Raw genomic sequence first — 11,884 nt, 5'->3', positions numbered from 1 at the left:
GGGGAGAATCTGCCGAAGATATTGTCGTAATTGCCAGGTATTGCAGTGCATTTGTGATATTTACTAGTTTGGAACATGCTAACGAATTGTTTAGGATTCATGCAGCTTCGAAAATTGTTTGTTTTCTACTATGTGAGGCCATCGGTGCTGGAATCTACGAGGTTCTCGTCAAGTTTGTAGTTGCAGTTTGATAGAAGTTTTTGAGCAAATCAAATTGAGAGAGGATGGATCAGAATCGCAGCAACAATAAATAAATAAATAATTAATGAAGTCAAAATTATTGCATGTAAATGGGCATAGTACTATAAGACCTGGTAAGGCATGTGTACCCCTTGGTGATCACTGGTAAAGTCTGGGTTAGACCTAGGTGATAGGGGGGATGTCGGGTTAACAATACCCCGGGTAAAAACTCTGAGGGGGGTAAGAGCTAGAGTGAGTGGGATTGTCTCGCTTAGCAGGTTTGGCTGGAGTTAGTCAAGGAGCCCCAAGTCAAGTTTAAGGGGGGAATTGTTAGGTAAACTTGACTCAGGATAGAGTCAAAGTTGACCAGGTTAAATAGTGATGGTTTTGGGGCACATGGTATTGTGCACCCATAGTATTCTGCTCGTGGTATTATATGTAATGGAGCTTATAAAACATTGGAAGGACTTTATTGTAATGTAATACCTGGAGGTTAGCGGTGAAGGCTCACTTGGTCAGATTGGCCAAGGCTTTGGCCAACGCTAATAAGATCTCATTAGGTTGGGTTTTTCCCCGGATTTGGGTTTTTCCCGGATAAACATTTGTGTTTATGTGTTTATGGTTGTTGTTGGTTATTTTTATATTTATTCCTTTTAGTAATTATTTATGTTATGTAGTAAATTGCTTAACACATCAAGGTAGTTGCATAACCCATTTTTCACACAATAGAATTTTAATCCGAGCATTAAAAGATTTTACGTACTTACCTCGTGTTCCTTTGAAAAAGCATCACTCTGCCTCACTATAGCTAACTGAGGTGTCGACCGCGAATTCAGTAAAATATCCTCCTATGATGCGATCAAGCCAATGATCAACAACATAGGTGATCTTATCCTCTGATGCTTCCAACCTTCACACTAGCTCCAGGGTCCACACAATAGGATTGTAAATTTTCCACCTTCCTTGGCTATTTGCTAGCTTCGTGATCCACTCGTATAACTCGATAGGGAAGGATCAGAAAAAGATCTCATGGATCTCTGTATATAGGTATCTGTCCAACCATTGTTCTTTTGTTGGTCATTAGTTTCTGTTCTCTTGTGCCTCGAATTTGTGGATCTCTCTATCCAACCAGTCTCTAATCTCCTTCTTAGCTTGATTCCAATGATACGACATCACACATCCCTTATTCAGATTCCAGTCCTGGCAACGGAACCATTTGTTGGCTTGAGGGGGCTTGACCTAGGTTCAACTTTAATTATCCAAACAAATCCCTACACTACTGGCCCTTTCGGCATTAGCCTGCAGAGTGTGGACTGAAGTCTCACCCTAAGTAGTATGGGGGGATGCTGGAACCAAGTTTCCACACCTCGAGATGATTATGATGTCCTTTGATTTCTTTTATCCCTACCTTCACATAGGTGGTCTCACTCTAGGGCTTGTAAGACAAACCCTCTATTCCAGCCTTCAATACCTTCACGAATTTATACAATTGACCTTTGTGCAAACCTAACCTTTGGCTCAAGTACTTTAGCAGCGTGTCGTGCAGATTACTCAATTATCCTAAGTGATTTTCTTATCTTGTTAAATACTTGAAGTTATTACCATGTAAGAAGATATTCATATTTGCGTTCAATTATTCAATGTAATTGCATTCATTCATGCATCATATAAGCATAATAACCGAAATTCACACACAAAATATCCAAACCCATCAACAGAACAAATACACAGAAATTGCACAATAACTCCTTTTATTAATATCTTCCAAGTGTTACAGACTCTATTCACCCTGCGCAGGGGTTTACGTACTCAGCTGCAGACTTCTACCCTAGGCCTCTGCCCACTCAACTACAGAGCCTCTATCTACACTATGACCCAAGACTTAGACTTCTTGCTTCAAAGCTATGACCGTATTCCATGTTTGATTCATTTTTGTAAACAGCTTAGAGCTTAGCTCCTTTTATACAATCCCATGGTCCGCGGACCATAGGTAGGTCTCTTACAGCCGACTTTACTTTGCAAAACTAAGGGCGGACTACCCTTTTTGACACATAACACCTTTGCGCTCTACGACCACAAAATGCAGAGTCTTTATAATTATATTATAAAAATTGACTTAACATGGGCTTTTAGCCCCAAAACTGCCCTTGGGGGATCCTGCTTGCAACACTAGATGGGGAGAATCATTGACTCCTTAAGAGCTTTTCTATCACAAATATAGAGTTAAATATGCTTCTTTGTAGGGAGTCCTTGTTTTGTTATAGATACTTTTCTTAACTGATGGTAGAAAAAAGGTTTCTTTACAAAGTTGAGCTTTATCAAAGGGTAAGTAATTTTGGTAGAGGATAAGAAATTTTAGATTAATAGAACTTAGCTTATGTTTCAAATGTAAAAATCATCTTCTCAACAATCTCTACTTATACAAGTGAAAAGTCAAAATAAAAAAGAGATTATTATTGTAAAGGCCGAAAGTAAATGCTACTCAATTTTTTTTTCCTAATAAGTAAAGGAATAGTATACAAGGAACAGGCCACACCACATTCTTTGGAATTTGCTATGCTTACCTTTTTCCTCATGTGCTTCATCCCATTTCAATACCAGGTCTCCAAGCTAAAAGGATTTTTAACTTATAGAATTCACATCAAATGGAGATTTGACTATCTGTTGATGATGTGGATGTGTGATTTTTCCATTTTCCCTTTCTTCTTCCAGTTTGAGGATTTGTAATTGTCTTAATTACATAGAAGAGGAAGGGATTTCAACAATAAATTGAACCATGGATAGAGAGGGAATATCTACATTTCTAGGGAGGATAACTTCTTTCCCATAGACCAAATTAAAAGGAGAAGTGCCTATTGAGGCCTTCTATGTTATTATATTTGCCCATAGAGAAAATGTTAAAGATTTGTGCCAGTTTTTCTGACTTTGATCAACGGTTCATTTGATGATTATTATGAGATTTTTGTTTTTATATTCGGCCAAGCCATTTCTCTCAGGATAACAGTTAGCAGTGTATTTAGGTTTAAAACCTCTTTTAAGAGAAAATTTTGTCATAGCATTGCCTATAAAATAAGATGCATTGTCAAACATTATTGTGGGTGAGAACACCCTAGGGTCTTGGGTTGAAAACGCCACCAGAGTGGAGGGAAAACAGAAGCAAGAAATGCTCAGATGAACAATCTAAATGGTTATTCTACTGAACTAGGAAGAAGTGTCCTTACCCGGAGGTCCTATGTTTGGGTAGATCCCGCAGGGTGCAAACCCTTTACTTCTCCTAATGCCTTTGAAACCTGTAAATTATTCAAAAAAATCATATACAACAATAGAAATGTAAAGCATTTTCATGATATATACATTATATCATATAAATGATTGAACAATTATGCATTAATGTGAGATTTACAAATAAATCAAAATATATATCAATGCATAAACACGTTTAATAGTAGGAAAATAACATCATTTCTTTATCGATGTAAGCTACAATAAATATGGAAAACTACAACCTAAGTCTTCCTCTAGCTCCAAGTGGAACCGTCCTATAGATCTGTCCTTTCCCCTCCTCTAAAATCTTCGTCCATCATCATACACAAGGATATCTCAAGAAGGATGAAGGATATCTCAAAAGAGGAAACAAGGGTTTCCTAAAGCTTTGGGGAGTGTAGGAGGCACAGGGATTTCGTTAGACTCAATCAGGGATAAATCGACTATAATATCAATATCTCATTTCTTCTCCCTTAAGGCCTTCCCATGGGGGTTTATTTATACTTCTCCAAATCAGGGTTTTTTAGTTGGGAAACAGTTGGGCCACAGGTTATAGGAGGTGAGTAACAGGAAAAACCCGTGAAATCCACCCGAAATTAAGAAAAATTATTATTTTAAAGTGTTTTAACACATGTACATGGGTTGGTTATATGATGACCCATGTGTACATGCTTCTATCACAGGGAAAAGTAGCGTATAGGAAATAAAACATTGTTTTCTAGATTTTGGACCAAGTCTGGAAGGAAGGGTTTCCCTAGGCCATAACCAGAGCATCAAATCTACCAGGAGTGGTAAATGGTGCTATAACAAACATGAGGGCAGATGGTAGATCAAATCTAGTAATAATAAATTGGTCAACGCATTCAATGATGTTAGAATTGGCTACCTTAAGTGGAATTGCTTCCACCCATTTTGTGAAGTAATCAGTGGTTGTTAGTATATATTTATGCTACTTTGAGGAGTGAGGAATGATCTTACCTATTATGTCCAATCCCCATTGTTCAAATGGTTGTTCAATGTTGACCAAATATAATGGTAATGCGGGTTTCCTTTGTCTCCTAACAATTGTTTGACAAATTTTACATTTCCTTACATATTCATGTGCATCTTTGAATAAGGTTGGCCAATAATAGCCAACATTTAGGATTTTATGTGCGGTTGTGTCCCCTCCAAAATGTCCACCATCTGGTCCAACATGGAGTTCCCACAAAAATTTTTCCACCTCAAATTTTTCAAGACATCTAAGCTAAACAAAAACATAATTTAATCTAAACAACACATTATTGATGATTTCATATTGTCTAGATTTTAAACTCAAACCCCTTTTTCTTTTGTAACTTAGTTGTGTAGGGGCATATCCATTTTTCAAAATAAAGATGATATCGACATATTTGGATTCAGTTTCATTGATACTTACCTCATATACTTATATATCATCACCTGAATCTTGTAATGCTGGTAACTTCGATGCTTGTGCTAACATTCTTCAAAAACCTTGACCTTTTACAATTTTGGCTGGTCTAATATCAATGTCATATTCTTGTAGTGTTGTTACCCAATTTGCTCTTTTCTCACCTACATCTCTTTGTTTAATAAATTTCTCACTGCGGAGAATGGGACTACTACCTTGGTGTGAGTTTTGACGAGAAAGGGTCTAAAATGTTTTATTGATTTGAAAATAGTGAAAGCTTGTTTTTCAACATCTGAATAGTTTAATTGAGCCCCATACAAAATGGAGCTAAAGAAAGAAATTGGTGCTTCGACTTTGTCATCTTTGACCTATGTTAATATGGTTGCATATGATTTCTCAGAAGCAAAGGTATATAAAATGAAATGATTAGAAAAAATTGGGGTAGCTAGTGAGGGAAAATTTACGGTTGCTTGTTTAATCAGATCAAAGGCTTCATGCACAATGTGCCCCCATTTAAAAAGAGATTTTTTCTTAATCATCGATTGGAGAGGTAGAACAATTCGCGAAAAGTCAAGGACAAATCTTTTGACAAAATTTATCTGACCTAGGAAAGATTGCATGGATTTCTTGTTATGAGGTAAAGGGATTTCAAAAATTCCTCTTATCCTATCAGGATCAATGTGAATTCCTCCTTTGGATATAATAAATCCAAGGAGCTTTCCTTCATTTAAAGCAAAGAAAGATTTCTTGGGATTGAGATAAATTCTATACCTCTGACAACACTCAAAGATTTGTTTTAAATCCTTTAAAAGATTACTACACCTTTTTGAGTACACAGTTATATCATCTAAATAGATTACCATTGACTTATTCACCAAACCTTTGAAAGGTATGTCCATGGCTCTTTGAAATGTGGCCAGCATTCATTAAGCCAAATGACATCTTTTGATAGGCATAGGTGCCCCATTTGGTTCGAAATGTAGTATTTAGCTAATCATATGGATGTACTAGAATTTGATTATAACCTGAAAATCCATCCAGAAAATACATTAGCTTTGAGCCTGCAATTGATTGCAGTATTTGTTCCATAGAGGGTAATGGGAAGTTGTCCTTCTAACAAGCTTTGTTGAGATTGTGGAAGTGTATACATATTTGAATATCACCATTATTTTTTCTGATGGAACAAGGTTGGAAACCCACCTTGAATGGATGATAGGAAAGATTATTTTGGCTTTAGGCATCTTATTCAAGTTAGGTTTGATCTGATTTTCTAAATTCGGGTGAATCTTTCTCAGCTTTTGCTGCACGGGTTTTTCATCAGGTATCATGGGAATGGTATGTTGAATGATGGAAGTGTCATATGTCTTAAGGTATTCATAGTTCTAAGAAAAGGCATTCTTGTATTTATTCAACAAACACATGAAGGTTGATTTTTGATTTGGTGTAAGACCAAGTACTAGATTGTTATTCTGAGGCTTAAGGCCAAATCCAAGATTAACTAGTTCAAACCTCAAAGTTGAACTTTGAATTTTTGAGTTATTGGGTTTTTTTAACCTGTCCTTAAGATCATATAAGTCTTCCAGCTTAACCACAAACTTAGGTATGGAATTCACAGTTGTTTCTTACTTAAGATAGTTGTCATGTTGATCTTCATCTATTATCTGGTCATCATAAGAGCCTTTAGATGTTAGAAAACTTATGATATCTGGATCATTATTAAAGACTCAACAATTGGTGATATTGTCAGGAATATAGGGCCCAAAAATTAATTCAGTAGAAAAGCGATCGGGGCTATAATCAACTGCTGGAATGAGCTTGGATGCAACATTAGCCAAAAGATCAACACTTGCATTTTGGAGTCTTGGGATAGGGGAAATATTAAACTTTGTAAAATGAGAAGTGAGGTCCTGAGCTAACAATTGATAATGTTTCAAATGTCCAAACAGACAGTGTATAGTATTTCTTACATTTTTTATCACAACCTCTGAATCTCCAAATACTTGAAGATATTTGATATCAAGGTCATTGGCTTTATACAGCCCTTGAACCAATGCTTCATATTCAACAGTGTTGCTTGTGCATTTGAATTCAAGCGTGCATGCTAACATAGTTTTTTCCCCTTCTGGGCTAACTAATATGCATCCTACTCTGGCTCCATCGTTAGATTTATATCTATCAAAAAATAATTTCCAAAATAAAGAGCTAACTATAGGTTTATCTAAAAAATTTATACGCTTAGAAGCATCTATTTGAGAATAATTTTCAACTTGCGATATAACAAAATTTTCCAAGAGAGGTGATGTATTTGCATTAAAATTTCCTAGAAATGATTCGATTGAGTAATTTCCAATGATATTGCTGCTATATGCGACTGGTTCATTTTCCCCTGCTAATTCTGTGACGATATACTTTTGATGTTTCTCTTGGTCAACCCTTATTCGATTCGACTTACCATTATAGGGAAGCCACATGTGGGACCAATCGGTTGTGAAATAGCCATCAATCTATTCTGACCAGTCTCTTCGAAGGATTAGGCCATAGAATTTGAGGATATTAGCCACAAGGATGTCAATGACTTGACACACTTTCAAGTTTAATGATAGTCTAATAATTACTTGATTGATTTCTACTATAACTTCGACTTGATATTGGTCTAACTGCACAATTCGAACAATAGATTTTTGGGGATTCACATTTAATTTTGCACAAACTGTTCTTGGTAGAATGTTGGATGAAGCTCCAGAATCTACTAAACAATTGTGTAGACTTTTGTTAAAAAATTCAAAAGTCAAAAGAAATGGAGGAGTATGGGATTTTGATCTTCCTCCTATTAGAACAATATCAGTAGGACTGATTCTATCTAATGACTTAGTAGGAGGCCTTCCCATTTCTTGAGTAGCTTGCGAGATTATAACAGCTAGAAGAGGAGAAGTAGGGACTGCTTTTAGCTCTTTGAGCAATAGCTTATGTTGATATTTTAACTTGCTAAGCTCATGTAAGGTAATGTTTTCCCTAGTCTTTTTCATATCTTCAACGATGTTGTATTCCATTTCATCAGAGACTAGTAGGGTCTTAGCAAAAGGTGAATAATTTGTTTGAGAAGTGGTTTGAGTGGATTTAGATGAAGATTTCTTACCTATTTCTTTTTCTTTGGGAGACGAGGTTGATGCCTTCTTCTTTGGATTTTTTTGTGGAAAATCAATAGGGCATCTACTCTTGGTTGCGACAGGTAATTCTTCTTGTGTTTCTTCATTAGGGAGAATAAATTCCCACATTCCTTGTAACTCAACTACTTCTTCATCATATGTTTGTTCTTCAGCCGTTGAGACTTCTTCTCTGCATCTAAATTCGTGTTTGATATGGTACTTGGAGGCTTAGGATTTGAGGTAAGGTTTCTTTTGTATGGTCTGAAAGGTTTCCTTGAAGAAGTCTCTTCTACCTATTTCTTAATATCAACAATTTCATTGGACATGGTTTTAAGGACCTTTTATAGACCTTCAAGATCAAAACAATCTTTAGGTAGATTCATCCCTAAAATTTACTTTTTTTTATTTTATTTATTCTAATGCATTAATCTTATCTAAGGCTAAAATGCATTTTTCTACATCTATGGCTTCTTTCATGTTTTCTGCGAAAGTTGGTTTAGCAGCTCTATCGACAAAAATATTTGTGTTTGAGAGAAGAGCAAAAATGTACAATTCATTCATAACTTAGTAAAATGTGAATTGAAGTCCTTAATGGGTTTTCTTAGTTCAACTTTCAAGTTGGAGAGATCATTGATAGAGTAGCCGTTGATTGGTCATCTCCAAACTTGGTTAAGAATTTCTCTTGAAAGGCATCCCAATTATTAATGGAACCAGATGGTAATGAGAAATACCATGATCCTTCTGATCCTTTAAGGTAAACAGGAATAATCTTACAATAACATCTTCTTCTACTACTTTGTTGAGATTTATGCACAACATAGAGTTGCTTATGTGTTCTTTAGCTGGTAGGCCATCATCAGGATTGAACTTTGGTAAGCACTTTTCTGGATGGGTAGACAAAAGATGTAAGGGTCTCGCCATTCGAATAGCTCGTGGATTTGTCCATGGTCTTTGAACCATCGTAGGTATCTGTTTAGAAGAAGATGTTCCAGTAGTTGAAGGTGATTGGGTAGAGGAGGCTTGTGGTCTAGTACCTATGTAAACCATGATCTAGAGTTGTGAGGCAGATGGTTGATTTTGTGATGAAGTGAATGGAATGGATGTGGGTGTTTGAGGTGATGATGAGAGAACCTCACTATGGGATTCAAGTTGTTTTGTCTTAGCTCTCTTTTGATTTGGTAGAGGGAATTCAAACGGGGGGATCCCAAATTTTTCGCTTTGTGATCTAGTTGACCTTTGAGAGGAGGGAAACTGAGAAGAAACACTAGCTTGGGATAACTCACATTCTTCTTGAGATATTGAAATCCCCTACAACTCATGGATCAAAGAATAGAAATTATGGGTTTCTATAGAAGAAGAGGGATATGGCTTCTTTGAGATCGCAGTAGTGGATTCTAAGGCTCTCTTTACAACTTCTCGCTTAGGATTTGGAGATTTAGAATGGGATCGAGAAGTTGGAGGAGATGGTGAGGGGGTTTTACTCTTAGAATGGCTTATTGATTTGAATTTAATTAGGCCCTCCTTTTAGCACCAAAAGGTTGAAGCCTCGAAAATCATTTCGAAAACATGGGGGAAAACCACCCGGTCTGGACCTTGGTTAGCATCTCCTTTTCTGTTTGGTGTAGTGGCTCTGACTAGGGGTAATGGGACCAATTTCCCATAAAATATTTTGATACTGTTGGTGGGGTGATATATGATGTCATGGGAAAATGACTGAGCTAAGTGTAATCTAATATAACTAATATACACATGCATATATCCTAATTTAACACTATTTAGCTATAAATATACCTAGGAATTAAATACAATATGTGATCTACAATGATGTCTTACAACAATTGGTAATAAAGATCATTCAACTGTAATAAGAAGTGAAATCATTTAACAATAATCATTTTGGATAAATAGTTAGACAAAATGATTGTGAAATATATATCGCATACAAAATCATTCATGTATTCAGAATAGAGTCAAAGATAACATCATACAAAAGTGTAATAATGCTAAACTGTAATTCAAACTTTCATAAATAAAACAACTTAAAGAATAAGTGTTACCTGATACATAAATAAAACAAGATCATAAGATAAAAGTACCATATATGACGAGTTCTTCTCATGTGCTTCAACAATATTAACCCAATCTCAATCAATCCAACACATTCTAAGAGTACAAAAGTTCATTTCACTAGAGCATGATAGATATTTGAAAGAAAATAGATCATGTTCCATTCATTCCATTAGAACCTCCTAAAAATTAAAGAAGTTGAATGTTTCAAAGAATGTTTCTGATTAAATTTCTGGACCCCTCTCTATATGCATGAGAGGGGTTTAAATACTAAACTATAGGTCCTAAAATAGATTATTACAAGAAGTAGCTGAGGAGGTTTAAATGACCTTCCTTAGAATATACAAAAATAAAACTAAAACAAAAATCAATTAAATGACTAACTCCTTTAGAATTGATCTCTAAGATTGTAAATATTAGTAATTGTCTTGACCTAGGTCGGTTGGTCGATCAAAGATTCTAACTACCTCAAAAATATAGTGTCTATTAGTGTTGGCACCATCTTTTGTGTTGAGGTTCTTAAGCACCTCAAAATCATCCACTGACTGTATGGTTTCACTAAAATCTTCCAGTATGCTTCCCAATTCAACCTGCTTAGCTGTCTGATTGCCTCCTCCCTTTCCTGTGCTTCATGTCTCCATTGTTGTTCTAACTGTTTGACATTTGGAAGAAACCCTGGTATACATTCCTTAAAAATATTGGCGCCATGAAGATTTCCATTGACGGCTTCAATTATGTTGTTTGTTATTGTCGGTGCTATCATTGTGGCCCTTTCTTCCTGTTTCAACCGAGAATCCCAATCTATGAACAAGATGCTTTTATGAGATTCTTCCAACTTTGGTAGGTCAGCCTTTCTCGCATCCTCTAATTCTTGCCATGTGATAAATTCATAAATACTTTTATGAATTTCATCATACTCAAGTCTCATGTCAGTGACTTAGTTTGTTAGCTAATCTCTGGTTTCGTACTAAGGACTTATATGTGAGATCTTCTAGCAAAGTACTTCCTTCTACTGCATTAGTTGGAAATTAAGACTGAGTGCTTCCTTTATGAACTCATCGATTTATGAATTATCCTTAAAATTATATGTCATGACTTGTATCCATGCATCTCTTTCTGCTAAGCTGGCCTGATGTTGTATTCTCATTTGTTCAAATTCCTGTTAGAGCTGGGCTACTTGTAATTCTACTTGTTGATTGGATTTTTCCTGAGCTAATTGTTGTTCTAACAACATAATTCTTTGTTTTTTTTCCTTAAGTAGTACTTCGACCTCTGTCTCTTTGTCAATAGTTGTTGTGGCATAGGCCTGTGCGTATTGCGACAATTTTGTGGGATTTTCATATCGATCCATGGGCGAGTCCGTCCAAATGATGTCCATTGGTTCATTTTTGAAAGTTGTAACAGTTACAACATCCAACTTTCTTTTCTTCCTCTGTCTCTTGAATACAATTTTTTTGGGTAGGAATATAAAATACATCTAGTGGAGGTATTTCTTCAACTTTCAAAACAATTTCTGAAGTAGGAGTAACATCAATGATTTTAATGTCGTGAGTGCCCTTAACTACTTCCTCTGTCGTTTCCAGATTTTGGTTGTGCTGGGTTTTGCTTAGGAGTCTGTATCTCAGATGTTTTCTTAGGGTTTGAACTTGTGTGAAGATTTTTGTTGAACTATTCCCATTCTTGTTCCATGTCAATAATAGGGCTTTTACCTAACTAAGTTGATGTAAAGACAATTTCTTCTTATTTCTTTGTTGAGGTTTGCTCAGTCGCATCTTCTGTAGTTCCAGTTGTGTCTTTCTCGGGATCTTTATTGATG

This window comes from Pinus tabuliformis, chromosome 3_2, assembly GCF_031772625.1.
Source record: "Pinus tabuliformis cultivar Carrire ecotype Pingquan chromosome 3_2, CPIR1, whole genome shotgun sequence".
Taxonomy (NCBI): domain Eukaryota; kingdom Viridiplantae; phylum Streptophyta; class Pinopsida; order Pinales; family Pinaceae; genus Pinus; species Pinus tabuliformis.
The sequence above is the reverse complement of the archived record's forward strand: the minus strand, read 5'-3'. Positions refer to the sequence as shown.